The sequence below is a fragment of the Panthera onca genome (genome assembly GCF_046562875.1).
Source record: "Panthera onca isolate mPanOnc1 chromosome E1 unlocalized genomic scaffold, mPanOnc1 haplotype 2 h2.Chr16_ul_13, whole genome shotgun sequence".
Classification (NCBI taxonomy): Eukaryota; Metazoa; Chordata; class Mammalia; order Carnivora; family Felidae; genus Panthera; species Panthera onca.
Window position 1 is genome coordinate 277,390 of NW_027675812.1, and position 17,494 is coordinate 294,883.

The window sequence follows — 17,494 nt, forward strand, 5'->3', positions numbered from 1 at the left end:
TAGTATATAGTAAGCATTAAATAACATTGGGAATTGCTGCTATGTTAGTAGTTCTGTTTCTCTGGGTTTATTTGAATAAATAAATATAACTGGATTTCTCTGCCTTTTATGTCATTTGTTTTGGATTTCTCTACTTCTTATACCACAAAAGGTAAAATTAAGGTACAGTGTGATCTCCTGCGAATTACAATCTACTAACTGCTTTTTCTAGTTTTTGTACACATATATGGCTTGGGGAATATCTATTTGGTATTATACTGTGTTACATTACAGGGATAACCAGGTAGGTAAATGTAATTAAGTCTCTTAAGCAGGCATATGATTTTTTTCTTATCTTTTTTTTTTTTTTGGCAGGAAATCCTTTTGTGCTCATTCATACTTGTTCATCAAGACCTTTGAGTCCTCAAGGGCCGAATTTATCTCTAAACTGAAAAATGGAAAGTAAAGTACCTTTATTCTGCCAGGTATTTTTTTCAAAAATAGTTTCTAAAGGCTGCTGCTGCTGCTGCTGCTGCTTCTTCTTCTTCTTCTTTAAAAATAGTTTACATTAAAAAATTAGTTTATATTTATCTCACACCCATAATCAGTAAGCAGATTCATAGAGCAATATAATTATAGGATCTTTTAATAACTAAGGTGAGTTTTGAGTTCTTTTAGTGGGCATATAATGAACTTTCATCCCAGCAATATCAAGAGGTCTGTGGTGTATGTTGAGAGTATTTTGCGGGGTAGGGGACTGGGATAATTTTTTAGGAGAATAAAGGATTTAAACCTACATAAATGGTTGTAGGTAACATAATTAATGATGTGGGAGTCTAACCAGAAGGTAATCTAAAAGATACCAAGTGTCTCTAGCCTTCTCCCCTGTGATTCAGGAGATGTTCTTATCCATTGGCCAGTATTGTGTCAAACAAAAAACAAACCCGGACTTAGTAAGGAGAGACTTTATTCGAAAGGATTATTCCAAGGGAGGAAAGGGACTATTTATTGAAATAGGAGAGGGAAGGCTGTGACCATAAGATCTTCAAGGAGCTCAAGGGCTAGGCAAAAATGGCTTTTCTTTCATGGAGAGGAGTCAACAAGGCTAGGAACTGGATTGGGGGAAGTGGGATGAAAGAGTGGCATGATGAGATAAACAGATCAGAGAATATTTTAGGGGCCTGGAGGAAGGAGGAAAGCTTAACCACATTTTGGCTAATAATCCTTTTGTTCTAATTAATCAGTGGGGTTAAAACAGTTTAGCAAATCATTTCGTAGAGCAAAGAAAAGGAATTTTGAAGATATTTGGCCTTGACATAGGTAAACAAGGGTGGCATCTGTGAGTTTTATCTAAAGCTTATGGGGGAAAAGGGTGATTCCTTGCAGCAAGCCATTTTTCAGAACACAAAAGGGTGAAGGGATTCCTTTAATCTTCACTGTTTTCCAGGAGCACAAGGCTCAGGAAAAATTCAACATTGTCAACTGAGAGTCTTAACCTTTTAAATATACGCTTTCAATGGATCTGGTGCTACCATATGACATGTACCTATACTGTAATCCGAAAGAAATTAAAAAAAAATTTTTTTAACGTTTATTGATTTATTTTGAGAGAGAGCACATGTGCACTAGAGAGAACATGAGTGGGAGAGGGGCAGAGAGAAGTAGAGAGAGGATCCCAAGCAGGCTCTGTGCTGTCAGCAGACAGCGTGGTGTGAGGCTGGATCTCACAAACTGTGAGATCATGACCTGAGCTGAAATCAAAAGTTAGGGGCACCTGGGCAGCTCAGTCGGTTAAGCATCCATCTTTGGTTCAGATCATGATCTCATGGTTCTTGGGTTCAAGCCCCACGACGGGCTATGTGCTGACAGCTCAGAGCCTGGAGCCTGCTTTGGATTCTGTGTCTTCCTCTCTCTCTGCCTCTCTCCCACTCATCTGTGTCTCTTTTTCTCTCAAAAATAAATAAACATTAAAAAAATTAAAAACAAAAGTCAGATGTTTAACCAACCGAGCCACTCAGGCGCCCCCCCACCCCTGCAAAAAAAAAAAAAAAAAAAAAAAAAAATTTCAAGGCTTCTTGCTAAGTACCAAGAAGTGTGATATGTCTATTAACCTGTTCCACTTTTTTATACCTAATACTTAGTTGATTGTATCCTCATGAGCTGATTTGGAAGAGCTGATTCTTAAAAGTTAAAATAATTAACAGCATTAATATATCATACCAGTTTGTCTTCCTTAGACTGTGTAGTTTATACTTCACAGACAGTTCACCTTTAACCACAGAATTTCAGAGATTATTTTCTTCCTTTTCTGTATCATCAAAGTTTCTGTTCACTATTTGACTGCTTCTGTTCATCTGGTCTTTGATAACAGGTTTTTGTGCCTCTCTGTCTTTTTAGATCTTCCTCCTTTTATTTTCCTGGTTTCTGTTTTGAGTCATTTTTCTCAACATCTCTAGGAAACTTTTCATCATTCCTAATAAATATTAGGGCAGCAAATCAGATTGCCTTTTTGAAGCAGGTTGTTAAAGGTGTGCCTCTGTTGTAAGATGAATGTATGCAGACCCTAAAAGTCACTGAAATAGTTCCCTTAATTTACATTTTGTGTAGAAATAGAGATTCTCTAAACTCCCTTAGTGATCTGCTTTATACATGGCCTTTGTAATTTGTTCAGGGGTTAAAAACTAATATACCTTTGATCAGCTAGATGCAGTCCAGTTGTTTTAAGCAAGCAGCCATGTTTTTTTTTTTTTTTTTTTTTAAGTTTCTTTATTTTTGAGAGAGAGAGAGAGAGAGAAAGTGAGGATGAACAGTGGAGGGGCAGAGAGAGAGAAGGAGAGAGAGAATCCCAAGCAGGCTCTGCACTGTCAGCAAAGAGCCCGATGCAGGGCTCGAACTCATGAACTGTGAGATCATGTCCTAAGCTGAAACCAAGAGCTGGATGCTTAACCCACTGAGCTACCCAGATGACCTGCAAACAGCCGCATTTCAAAAGAGTATATTTCTCACTTCATTCCTCTTTTTCTAAACATGTTCATTGCTCGTAGGCCCTAGTTCTTTTTTGGAGGGGGAGGTGTCTGTTTAGAAGAAATATAGCTGCTTTATTTTTTTTCTCGATAGACTTTTATTTTTTAGAGCAGTTTTAGATTCACAGCAAAGTTGAGTGGGGAGTTCCCATATACTCCCTGCCTCTATACATGTGCAGCCTCCTCCGCTATCAACATCCTACACCACCGTGGTACATTTGTTACAATCAATAAACCTACACGGACATATCTTTATCACCCAAAGTCCATACTTTACATTGGGGTTGATTCAGTATTGTGCACTCTGTGAGTTTGGACAAATGTATAGTGACATGTAGCCATTATTATAGTATATAGAATAGTTTCACTGCCCTACGTATCTTCTGTGCTCTGCTTATTCATTTTCTCCCTCCTCCACTGACTACCGCTGGTCTCTGTAGTCTTCATAGTTTAACCTATTCAGAATGTCATATAGTTGGAATCATATAGTATGTAGCCTTTGCAGATGGGCTTATTTTACTTAGCAATATGTATTTAAGTTTCCTCCATGTCTTTTCATGGCTTGATAGTTCCTTTCTTTTTAGTGCCAGATAGTATTCCATTTTCTAGATGTACCACAGTTCATGTACTGAGTCTACTGCCATTCATCTGCTGAAGGGCACTGTTTTTTTCCCCAAGTTCTGGCAATTCTGAATAAAGCTGTTTTAAACGTCTGTGTGCAGGTTTTTGTGTGGGTATATGTTTTCTACTCCTTTGGTAAATACCAGTAAGCTGTAATTGCTGCAAAATATGGTATAAGTATGTTTAGTACTGTCTTTCAAAGTGGTTGTACCATTTTGCATTCCCACCAGCAATGAATAAGAGTTCCTCTTGCTCCACATCCTTGCCAGCATTTGGTTTTGTCAGTATTTTGGATTTGGCCATTTTAACAGATGTGTAGTGGTATCTTGATGTTTTAATTTGCACTTTCCTATTGACATGATGTTGAGCAAATGATCTTTTCATTTGCTTGTTTGCCATCTGCACGTCTTCTTTGTTAAGATCTTTTGCCCATTTTTAAGTTGGGTTGTGCTTTTTCTTATTGTTAAGAGTTCTTTGTATATATTTTTGAATATACAGAATAACAGTACTTTGAGTAAAGCCCATTATCAGATATGTCTTTTCTAAGTATTTACTCTCAGTCTGTGGCTTGTCTTCTCATCCTCTTGATAGTGGATGTAGAGAAGAGTTTTTATTTCTTTTTAATTATTTTTTTAAATTTTACTTTATATATTTTTAATTTGCATCCAAGTTAGTTAGCATATAGTGCAATAGTGATTTCAGGAGGAGACTCCTTAATGCCCCTTACCCATTTAACCCATCTCCCCTCCCACAACCCCTCCAGTAACCCTCTGTTTGTTCTCCATATTTAAGAGTCTCTTATGTTTCGTCCCCCTCCCTGTTTTTATATTATTTTCACTTCCCTTCCCTTATGTTCATGGAGAAGAGTTTTTAATTTAATGAAGTAAGTTTAAAGATGCCTTAAGAACTAGATTCCACAACCGTTAGCTATGTTCACGAATGCTGGGCATTTTATAGCTACATAATGCACTAAGGATAGTTGGTGACATTTAGAACATGTACCTAATGTGAACTAATGCACTGATAATTAAATCCTTTTCAACAAAATTCTGTCTGGTAGCATCACTTTAGAGAAAATATTTATCTACAATGAATTATTTGACCCAGAAGGTCATACTGAACTTACCTGTGCAAAGAGAACATGGTTGACTGTGGCTCTTGGTTACTCCCCAGGCAGAAGAAAATAGCGATTTATCAGATGAAGGCTGTAATTCTCTTGCAACCAACTTGCCATCGAGACATATTGACAACAAGAAAGACATCAAGTTTTCTCAAATGACACAGAAGACAATTTCACATGAAATTAGGGGTTTGAGGCTAGAGCACAAAAAAAGGTAAGTTAAACTCTGAACTCACTTAATGGAATTATACTGCTGCAAGCTTGAGAGAACCAAAAATGTAGCTCCTGTGTTCTCATAAGGTACTAAGTGTGGAGGATCATGCATATTTGTGGCCTTTCTTTTGGTATAGTTTTAACTCCTAGGTAGCCATTCTTTTCATTTTTTTTCTCATTTCTCTCACAGCTATGTGGAAGCCTATAAGCCACCATGGGCTTCTAGTTACAGCAGAGCAATTATCCATATGCCTGCAAGTTTGTCTTTTTTGACAAAATAATGTATTTAAGTCTACAATGTGAAGATTTAATATATGTTTACATTGTGAAATGATTACCACCTTTTACTCATTTCACATGTTTACCTTATTTACTTACTATGTTGGTGAGAACACTTAGGTTCTACTCTCTTAGCAAATTTCCATTGTGCAATATAGTGTTATCAACTATAGCCATGTTATACATTAGGCCCACAGACCTTATTTATCTTTTAACTGAAAGTTTCTACCCTTTTACCAGCCTCTCTCTTTTCTTATTTCCCCCACCTCCATCCCTGGAAACCACCCTTCTACTCTCTGTTTCTATGAATTTGGCTTTTTTAGAGTCCACATATATATAAGATCGTCCAGTATTTGCCTTTCTATGTCTGACCTGTTTTACTTCACATGATGCCCTCAAGGTCCATCCATGTTGCATGGCTGGGTAGTATTCCTGTGTGTGTGTGTGTGTGTGTGTGTGTGTGTGTGTGTGTGTGTGTGATGACACATCTTTAGCCATTTATCTGTTGATTGACATTTATATTGTTTCCATACCTTGGCTGTTGTGAATAATGCTGTGATGAATATAGGAGTGCAGATATCTCTTTGAGAGTGTTTTCATTGCCTTCAGATATATAGCCAGAAATGGAATTGCAGGATCATATTGTAGTTATATTTTTAATTTTTTGAGGAAACTCCACATTGTTTTCCATAGTGGCTGCACCAATTTACATTCCCACCAGCAGTGCACAAGTGTTTCCTTTCCTCCACATTCTTGCCAATACTCGTTTCTTGCCTCCTTGAAAACAGCTATTCTAGCAGGTATGAGATGATACGTCATTATGGTTTTGATTTGCATTTCCCTGATGATGAGCGATTGTGAGCCATTTCATATACCTGTCGGCCATTTGTATGTCTTTTTTTGGAAAAATGTCTATTCAAGTCCTTTTAAAATTGGATTATTTATGTTATTGAGTTGTATGAATTCCTTGTATATTTGAATATTGACTCATCAGATATATGGTTTGCAAATATTTTCTCCCATTCTATAGATTCCCTTTTCATTTTGCTGATGGTTTCCTTTGCTGTCCAGAAACTTTTTAGTTTGATGTAGTCCCGCTTGTTAATTTTGCTTTTGTTGCCTTTGCTTTTTGTGTCAAATCCAAAACATTATTGTCCAATGTCGAAGAGCTTACTATGTTCTACAAGTGTTACTATTTCCTTTTCAAAATTGCTTTAGCTCTTTGAGGTCTCTTGTGATTCTATACAAATTTTAGGATTATTTATTCTACTTCTGTGCAAAAAATGCCAGTGGAATTTGGACAGGAATTGCATTTAATATATAAATCACTTTGGGTAGTATAAGACATTTTAAAAATATTAATTCTTCCAGTCCACAAACACAAAACATCCTGCCATTTATTTGTGTCTTCTTCAGTGTTTTTCATTAATGTTTTATGGTTTTCAGTGTACTCATCTTTCACCTCCTTGGTTAAATCTGTTTCTAAGTATTTTGTTTTTTGATGCTATTGTAAATGGGATTGTTTTCTTAATTTATCTTTCTGATAGTTTCTTGTTAGTGTATAGAAATACAACTGATTTTTGTCTATTGATTTTGTAATCTGTTTGACTTGGGTACAAATCAGAGGTCCCCATGACCCCTACTCAGGTTTAATTAATTGCTAGAGCATCTCACAGAACTCAGGGACACATTTATGTTCAGCAGTTTATTAAAGGACATGACTGAGTATACAGAAGAATAGTCACATGAAGATATTCATTGGGTGAGGTTTGGGAGGGTCCCAAGCACAGGAGCTTCTGTCCCCATGGGGTTGGGATGTGTCACCCTCCTAGTCTGTGGATGTGTTCACCAACCTAGAAGTTCTCCAGAGAGGGGAAGGGGACTGGAAATGGAATTAATAATTGATCCTACCTACATGAATAAGCCTCCATAAAAATCTCAATAGTATAGGCCTATTCAGAGATCTTCCAGGTTGGTAAACACATCCACATACCAGGAGGCTGATGTCCTCCCAAATCCTTGGGGACAGAAGCTCCTGTGCTAAGATCCTGCCAGACATTGCCCTATGTATCCCTTCATCTGGCTATTCACCTGTATCTTTTATCATATTTTAAAAAATAAACTGGTAAACATATGTAACTATTTTTCTAAGTTCTGTGAGCTCTTCTAGCAAATTAATCAAATCCAAGGAGGGTCTTTTGGGAGCCTCTCATTTATAGGTGATGAGTCCGAAGCACAGGTCACAATCTGGAGTTGTGATTGGCACAAGTGGGGTGGGAGCAGTCTTGTGGGACTGATCCCTTAACCTGTGGAATCTGACAGTATATCCAGGTAGATAGTGTTAGAATTGAGGTAAATTGTAGGACCCAGTTGGTGCCACACCCAGTTGGTGTGGCAGAGAATTGCTTGGTGGTGGGGAAGAATACCTCACACATCTGGTGTCAGAAGTGTTGTGAGTGTGGTAGTCATGGAGGAGTAAAGGAGAAACACAGAAGAAGAATGGGTTTTTCCCTATATTGTGGGGTATCACATTTACCTTTTTGCCTATGTTGAACCATCCTTGAATTCCAGAAGTAAATCCCACTAGATCATGGTCTATGATCCTCTTAATGTACAATTGAAATATTAGCATATTGTACTAATACTGTACAATATTAGTATTGTATTGTACTAATTAGTTTTAATATTGTATTGTAATAATATTGTACTAATATAATGTACTATTGAAATATTGCGTTGAGAATTTTTGCATCTATGTTTATCAGGGATATTGGACGGCAGATTTCTTTTCTTGTAGTGTCCTTGTCTGGTTTTGTTACCCGTAGTGTTGGCCTCATAAAACAAGTTTGGAAGTGTTCCCTCCTCTTCAGTTTTTGGGAAGAGTTTGAGAAGGATTGGTGTTAATTCTTAAATGTTTAGTAGAAATCACCAGTGAAGCCATCTTGGACTTTGTTGGGAGGTCTTTGATTACTGATTCAATCTCCTTACTAATAATTGGTCTGTTCACATTTTCTATGTCTTCATGATTCAGTCTTGTATGTTTCTAGAAATTTATAAATTTCTTTTAGGTTATCTAATTTGTTGGCATATAATTGTTCATAGTAATTTCTTATGAGCTTTAGTATTTCTGTTATCAGTTGAATGTCTCCTCTTTATTTCTGATTTTATTTGAGACTTTTCTTTTTTTCTTAGTCTAGTAAGATTTGTCAATTTTGATTATTTTTTCAAAAGACAAACTCTTAGCTTCTTTTATCTTTTCTATTGTCTTTTTAGTCTATATTTCTGAGCTTTGTTATTTCCTTCCTTCTATTAACTTTGGGCTTAGTTCCTTTTTCCCTTCCAGTTCCTTGAGGTATAAAATTAAGTTGTTTATTCGAGATCTTTCTTTTTTCTTTTTTTTAAGTTTTATTTTTTAACGTTTATCCATTTTTGAGACACAGAGACAGAGTGTGAGTGGGGGAGGGGCAGAGAGAGAGGGAGACACAGAATCCAAAGCAGGCTCCAGGCTCTGTGCTATCAGCTGTCATGTGAGATCATGACCTGAGCCGATCGGACTCTCAACCAACTGAGCCACCCAGGTGCCCCTCTTTTTTCTTTATGTAGGTGTTTATCTCTATAAACATTTTTCTTAGAACAGCTTTTGCTGCATCCAATAAGTTTTGGTATACTGTGTTTTCATTTACTTTGTCTCCAGGTATTTTTTATTTCCCTTTTGATTTTCTCTTTGACCAATTGGTTGTTCAGGAACATATTGTTTAATCGCTACATATGTCATTTTTTTCATTTTTTTTCTTGTAATTGATTTCTTGTTTTATACCTTTGTGGTCACAGAAGATGTTTGATATGATTTCAGTCTTCTTAAGATTTTAAAGACTTGTTTGGTGGCCTAACAAATTATCTATCCTGGAGAATGTTGCATGTGTGCTTGAGGAGAATGTATATGCTGCTGCTGTTGGATAGAATGCTCTCTATATGTCTGTTAGGTCCATTTGGTTTCCAGTATAGTTGAAGTTCAATGTTCTCCTTCATTTTTCTCTAGTTAGTCTATCTACTGTTGAAAGTGGGGGTATTTAAGTGTCCCTTACTATTGCTGCATTGCTGTCTATTTCTCCCTTCAGATCTGTTAGTATTTGTTTTGTATGTTTAGATGCTCTAATATTGGATACATAAACACTGCAATTGCTATATCCTCTTGATTAATTCACCCCTTTATCATTATGTAATGATTCTTGTTTGTCTCTTGTAATTTTTGGCTTAAAAACATACATTGAGGGACACATGAGTGGCTCAGTCGGTTGAGCGTCCGACTTTGGCTCAGGTCATGATCTCACAGCTCGTGGGTTTGAGCCCCACATCAGGCTCTGTACTGACAGCTCAGAGCCTGGAGTCTGCTTCGGGTTCTGTGTCTCCCTGTCTTTCTGCCCCTAACCCACTTGCATTCTGTCTCTGTCTCTCTCAAAAATAAATAAACATTAAAAAAAAAACAACATCCATTGATGGGAGCACCTGGGTGGCTCAGTCAGTTAAGCGTCCAACTTCAGCTCAGTTCATGCTCTCACGGTTCGTGAATTGGAGCTCCACATGGGGTTCTGTGCTGACAGCTCAGATTCAGATTCTGTGTCTCCCTCTCTCTCTCTGCCCCTCCCTCAATCATGCTCTGTCTCTCTCTCTCAAAAATAAACATTAAAAAAAAAAACACGTATTGAGGGGTGCCTGGGTGGCTCAGTTGGTTAAGTGACTGACGTTCGCTCAGGCCATGATCCCATGGTTCATGGGTTTGAGCCCCGTGTTGCTCTCTGTGCTGACAGCTCAGAGCCTGGAGCCTGCTTTGGATTCAGTGTCTCCCTCTGTCTCTGCCCCTCCCCCGCTCACTCTCTGTGTGTCTCTTTCTCTCAAAAATAAACAAACATTAAAAAAATTAAAAAAGCAAAAAACAAAAAATATTTATTGAAATTTATTTTGTCTAATATGACTATAGCTAGATTTGCCCTCTTTTGGTTTCCATTTTCATGGAATATCTTTTTCCATCCCTTCACTTTCAGTCTATAAGTGTCCTTAAAGCTACAGGGAGTCTCTAGGAGGCAGCAGATATTTGGGTCTTTTTTTTTTTTTCTTTTAATCTATTCAGCCACTCTGTCTTTTGATTGGAGAATTTAGTCCATTTACATTGAAGGTGATTATTGATAGGTATGGACTTACTGTTGCCATTTTGTTGCTTGTTTTCTGGCTTGGTTGCTTGTTTTCTTTGTTCCTTTCTTCCTCTTACTCTCTCCCTTTGTGATTTGATGATTTTCTCTAGTGATATACTTAAAATTATATTTTTTAACTTTTAAGTAATCTTTACAACCAATGTGGGGCTCAAACTTACAACCTCGAGATCAAGAATCACATGTTCCACTGACTGAGCCAGCCAGGTGCCCTTCTAGTGATATACTTTGATTCCTTTCTTTTTATCTTTTGTATATTTACTGTAGGTTTCTGCTTTGTGGTTACCATAAGGCTTATATAAAACATTGGGGCGCCTGGGTGGCTCAGTCGGTTAAGCGTCCGACTTCGGCTCAGGTCATGATCTCGCGGTCCGTGAGTTTGAGCCCCGCGTCGGGCTCTGTGCTGACAGCTCAGAGCCTGGAGCCTGTTTCAGATTCTGTGTCTCCCTCTCTCTGACACTCACATTCATGCTCTGTCTCTCTCTGTCTCAAAAATAAATAAACGTTAAAAAAAAAAAATTTAAAACATCTTATAAGCCTATTTTAAACTGGTAACAACTTAACTTCAAATGTATACAAAAGTTCAGCATTTTAACACCTCACTCTCATTTTGTTTTTGATGTCACCACTTACATCTTTTTATATTTGTGTATCCATTAACAGATTATTGTTGTTTTTAATACATTTATCTTTTAACCTTTATGTGAGAGTTATATGTGATTTACCTTCCACCATTACAAGATTTCAGTATTCTGAATTTAACTATATGTTTACCTCTACCAGTGAGATTTACACTTTCATTTGTTTTCATGTTACTAATTAGCATCCTTTCATTTTAGCTTGAAGAACTCCCTTTAACATTTCTTTTTTCTTTTTTAATGTTTATTTATTATTTTTGAGAGAGAGAGAGAGACAGTGTGAGCAAGGGAAGGGCAGAGAGAGAGGGAGACACAGAATCTGAAGCAGGCTCCAGGCTCTGAGCTTTGAGCACAGAACCTGACATGGGGCTCGAACTCACGAGCTATGCGATCGTGACCTGAGCTGAAGGTGGACGTTCAACCGACTGAGCCACCTCGGCACCCCCACTTTAACATTTCTTATAAGGTCAGTCTATCTAGTGTGATGAACTCCTTTAGCCTTTTTTTTTTTTTTTTTGTCGTCTGGGAAACTATCTGTCTTTCGGTTCTGTAGGACAGCTTTGGGGGGTAGAGTACTCTTGGTTGGCAAGTTTTTGTTTTTGGTTTTTTTTGCCCCCAGGATTTTAAATATACCATACCACTGCCTTCTGGCCTGCAAGGTTCCTGCTGACAAATCTGGTGATAATCTCATGGAGAATCCCACTATTCCTTTATGTTCAGTGACAAAAGGCAAAATAATTATTTCTAGAACATCGCAATAAAACTTGTCACCTAGGAAGGAATGGGAGATGGTGGAAGTGTTCCTTTACATTCTTTCATTAGCACTGTATAAACTAGGTTACCTGGGAGACACAATGCCCTAGGAGAATAGGATACAGAACAAATGTTTTCACTTATTCATTATTTATAGTAAGTCATCCCAATTCTGTAAAATGTTTGAGGCAGCTCATAACATAAACACACTTATACTTTAGAAAAATAATAAAGGATTTGAAAAATCATGTAGTAATGTGGAAATCATAATTATTCCAGAAATATGAAGATCTCAATGGAGATATATGGGGAGAGGATGGGTGATATAAAGTAGCAGTAGATTCTAGATTATGACTCACTTGTGTGTTATAAAATCAACTTAGGAGGTCACTAACTGGTATTTTGTTTAAAAAGAAATTTGAATAATATTGAAGACACTAGAGTGTTTTTCACATAATAAGTATTATTTTGTGAAATTACTTCAGTTCTCTCTCTTTGTATATGTGTACTACATCTCAATAGAAATGTATTTTATACTCTGGGTCGTAATCAAAAGAGTTAAAGTCATTCCCTTTGTGAGTGGAGGACTGCAGAGGAGACTAATAATAGGGCAGATTCAGGGGGGCTAAGAGCAAGGTAATGGCACTCTCAGGGCAGGAATTCATGGGATTAGATTTAAAGGGATAGAGAGTCAAAAGGGCAAGGTACCTGCTAAGGAAGGGCAGTTGAGGTAGGTGCATGATAAAAATTACCTCTACATCACAATTTTGCTTGGGGCCAAATTCATCTGAAGATGTTATAGATTCAATCCTATCATTGTCCTTTGTATTACTTAAGTAGCCCTTGTATAGCAGGTTACTCTAAAAAGGAGCCACTTCTGCTAAAGAGCTTTTAGTTTTGCTTTTAGTTCCTTTATAAGGAAGAATAAGGTATTTCTTATAAAATACTGAGTTATAGACCAATTGATGGGAGTTCTGAATAGGAACAAGCCTGTGGTTTGCATAGTGACTATCAAATTTATCTACACGTTAAAATCACCTGGCTATCTTTTTTAAGTTTTAATTTGAATTCCAGTTAACATATAGTATAGTACTAGTTTTAGGTGTACAGTTTAGTGGTTCAACACTTAATCTGTTGAAGTTAATCTGATCAAGTCTTTAAAATTCTACAACCATGGTGATATAATTAGCAAAATCCAGACTGGAAAATCTATAGTACAAATTGCCTGGCAATAGTGATAATGAGGATGATAAAAGACTTGGAAAAAGAGCCTATAGATAAAAAAAGAGATCTAAAAGACACATCAATCAACAAACTGTAATGGTGACCTTACTGAATCCTTATGCAGAGTGTTAATAAATTTTGACATTTATGAAACAATTGGAAATTTGAACACTGACCATGTTTGATGATACTAAGAAATTATTGTTAACTTTTAGGGTGTCATAATTGTGTTTTAAATGTGGTTTTTTAAAAGAAAAAACACCTTGGGGCACCTGGGTGGCTTATTAAGCGTCTGACTTCTGCTCAGGTCATGATCTCGCAGTTTGTGAGTTCGAGCCCTGCGTTGGGAGCCTGGGGCCTGCTTCGGATTCTGTCTCTCTTTCTCTCTCTCTCTCTCTCTCTCTCTCTGCCCTTCCTCTGCTTGTGCGCTGCCTCTCTCACAAATAAACATTAAATTTTTTTTTTCAAAAATAAAAGAAAAAGCACCTTGTAGAAATTAATATTAAAATTTTCACTCATGAAATAATATGATGTTGGAATTTGCTTCAAAATAATAAGAAACTGGAGTAGGGATATAGCTGAAATAGGATTGCCTATTATTGAAGCTGGGTGATGGGTACATGGGAAGATTGTCACATTATTCTTTTTCACGTCTATTTATTTTTGAGAGACAGAGACAGAGCATGAGTGGGGGAGGGACAGAGAGAGAGGGAGACACAGAATCTGAAGCAGGCTCCAGACCCTGAACTGTCAGCACAGAGCCCAATGCGGGGCTCCAACCCATGAACCATGAGATCATGATCTGAACCAAAGTCACTTAACCGACTGACCCACCCAGTCGCCCCAATCATCACATTAGTCTGTCTACTTTTGTATATGCTTGAAATTTTCTATAGGTAAAAGATGAAAAAAAGAAAAAGTAAGAAAAAAAGCAACTCAGGAATTATTCCAATTTTCTGTGCAATTTAGGTATGAAACATCAATATTCCTCTGTGGAGAAGAGAAATCCTCTGATTTTTCAGGAGAGAAAAAGTTCAGAAGAAAGAAAAGTTTACAAGTACAGTTGCATACTGAAAGAACTGAGGTACATATGATCTGAAAATGTTTTACTTTTGAGCATTGTTTTTAGCTTTCAAACATTCCATCACATTTTAGTCCAAGTATTGAAATGTCACATCAATCAAAATCATTTTTTTTTTGAGAAGAGAGAGAGAGTGTGAGCAGGGGAAAGGGGCAGAGGGGCAGAGGAAAAGGGAGAGAGAGAATCCTAAGCAGGCTCCACACCCAGCCTGGAGCCTGACGTGGACTTGATCTCATGACCATGAGATCATGACCTTAACTGAAATTTGTGCAGACACTTAACCTACTGAGCCACCTAGGTACCCCTGAAATGTCACAATCTTAAATATTTCTTCTTCTTTCTCTTCCTTCCCCTGTTCCTCCTCTTTTTCTTCCTCCTCCTCCTCCTCCTTCTTCTTTTTTTTTTTTTTTTTTTTTTTTACAAAAAATGTAACAAGGAACCCATTCAGAAGAATATGACATTTTCCCCTTCCTTCTCCATTAGATCTTTATTTTTATTACTATACTCTCTGTTAACACTTCTGCTGTTGTAACAGTGACCCTGAGCATTCCTTGGCTGTGGCAGCATAACTTTAATCTTGGCCCCCATCTTGCTCTATATATGGTCTTCTCCCCTGTGTTTATATCTCAAGTCTCCTTCCATTTTTATAAACACTTCATTGTATATCTCATCTTGAGATCCTTAACTTTGTTCCCTCTCCACAGACCTTTTATCCAAATAAAGTCACATATACAGGTTCCAAGGATTAGGACATGGACCTATCTTTTTGGGGCCACCATTCAGCCTGCTTCATTCACTATATGATGTACTTAGATATACTGTCTATCTCATCTGGGTAATTTCTCCCATCTGCTTTCTCGTTTATCTTTCTCCAGCTGAATATAATCTCTAGTTTAAATTGTCTATTGAGAATTTAATTTCAGTGCTTATATTTTTTACCTCTAGAAACTTTATTTGGTTCTTCTTTTTTTTTAATTAAAAAAAAATTTTTTTTAACGTTTATTTATTTTTGAGACAGAGCGAGACAGAGCATGAACGGGGGAGGGTCAGAGAGAGAGGGAGACACAGAATCTGAAACAGGCTCCAGGCTCTGAGCTGTCAGTCAGCACAGGGCCCGATGCGGGGCTGGAACTCATGGACCGCGAGATCATGACCTGAGCCGAAGTCGGACGTTCAACCAACTGAGCCACCCAGGCGCCCCTGGTTCTTCTTTTTAAAAAGAATTTTTTTTTTAACATTTATTTATTTTTGAGAGACAGAGAGAGACAGAGCATGAGCAGGGGAGAGGCAGAGAGAGAGGGAGACACAGAATCTGAAGCAGGCTCCAGGCTTTGAGCTTTGCGCACAGAGCCTGACGCGGGGCTTGAACTCACAAACCGCCAGATCATGACCCGAGCCGAAGTCAGACGCTCAACCGACTGAGCCACCCTGGAACCCCCATTTGGTTCTTCTTATAATCTGCCTTATGTCGTGTTTTTTGGTCATGTTCTTTAGTTGTTTCAAGACTGATACCTGATAAATATAATATAAAGTCCCTGGTGGATCTAAATCTTCTGTTTATTGCTTTGTCTGCTTCTTACTCATTAACTTATGTCCTTGGGTGCTTTGTACTTTTTGTTTATTTTCTCATATATTGTTGATCTAAATCTGTGGGAATCTCACGTGAGTCTGGATCTAGAGTATTCTCCTCCAAGAGAATTTGAATTCTCTTCTGCACTGCACTTCAGAGATGTGATGAACATGGGACAACTTTAAATGACTTTTTTGGTTTCTATTCTCCTACCCCACATATTTAGTGTAGATTTGAGTTCTGTACTTGTGTGGGTAGATCTATCACTATAACTAATCCAGAGGAGTACTCTTTCTTCTCTCTCTCTCTCTTTTTTTTCCAGCCTGGAGCTGAGACAAAGACAGATTTTACTCTGCATACTTCTGTGCTTCAAAAGGGGCCTAGACTCCATGTAAACAAGGTTCTAGGCTCCACGTAAAATTGAAGACACCTATTACTACAGTCCTCATTTTCTAAAGTGATGCTTTTCTGTCTACCCAGCTACTTGCCACTTTTGAATCATGCTTATGCATATACATGTTAAGTGGATAATTTTCTCAGTCATGAGGATGATTTAAAGCATAAGTACCTGTGTTATTTGAATAACTGTGTTGATTCTCCACATTATTTTGCTCATCTAGTCAAAGCCCATATATGTAGCCTAGAATCTGGTGGTCTTCTCTTCACTATACCATAGATTTGCCCTGCTTTGTGAAATCCACTATTTTAAATTGACACGACATTAATAAGGTGGTTTAGTTGCATACTTAGAAAAACATGACTCTGCAAAAAAAATTCTATAGTTTATTTAAAATTTTAGTGTATGTAAACTCTAATTCCATTACAAAAAGCAATTTTACATCAGTGAGGAACCCAGATATGATTAGCTATCTTTTTAAGAGGTTTATTTTCCAGTAATGCTGGTTTACCAGTGTGATCTCAGGCACCAACATTCCTGCATTTGGCTCTAGATTGCCTCTTCCTCAGTGAAGCTGTTGAAGGAGAAGATGACTAAGAAAGAAAGGTCTTCACTCAAGTTTCCGAATCAGTACAGTGTTCACAAGACTTTATCACCCCTTTGTACATCTTCCTCAATTATTCGGTATTTAAATCATTGTTGTTTTTTTTTTTTTTTCCCCTTAAATGTTGCATTAAGATTTGGGTTTTTCTTTTCAGAATCATCTATCATTTCCACATAAAGTATGCAAAATAGTTTGTGCAAACTAAGACTATGCTCTAGGGAGGGTGGCGTAGAGCTAAGATCACTGTATGTGGAATTCAAAAACTTAACGTTGGGTCCTTATTGACCTCACTTGCTAGCTTAGGCTCTTGTACAATTCACTTTATATCTCTGGGCCTCAGTCTCCACATCTGTACAAGAATCTTGTACTAGACGGACCCTTGAGATTTCTTCTAACACTAACATTCTATGATTTGAGTTATTTACATGTTAGGTGATTAGATAAATCATCTTTTCAAAAAATTTTTACTGACAGGTTGTGGAATCTGGGATTCTTTGCTATTTAAAGATACTCTTGTTTTTCCTTTCTATAATAACTTTCTATAAAATTTGCTGTGACTTGAATTAAGAGTAGCAAAAATTGGACGACAGCCAAAGGATAGTGAATCATGGGCACTGCTTACTGACCAGGGTAAATTCTGCTCCATAGAGAGATGTCTAAAAGAAGCAAGGTGGGAATTCTGGGATGAAGAGTATATAATTCACTATCACTTGGATGGTCTTTTAACAAAGGTTTTTATGGAGTAAGAGACTGGAGAATCTCAAACTGTTGATAGGTTTGCTAAT

The 17,494-nt window shown here is 37.4% G+C and overlaps 1 pseudogene; it reads left to right on the plus strand.

The window, feature by feature from the left end:
• Window positions 1–357: 357 nt before the first annotated feature.
• Window positions 358–17,494, plus strand: part of LOC145715134 (EF-hand calcium-binding domain-containing protein 13-like) — a 99,009-nt pseudogene continuing 81,872 nt past the window's right edge.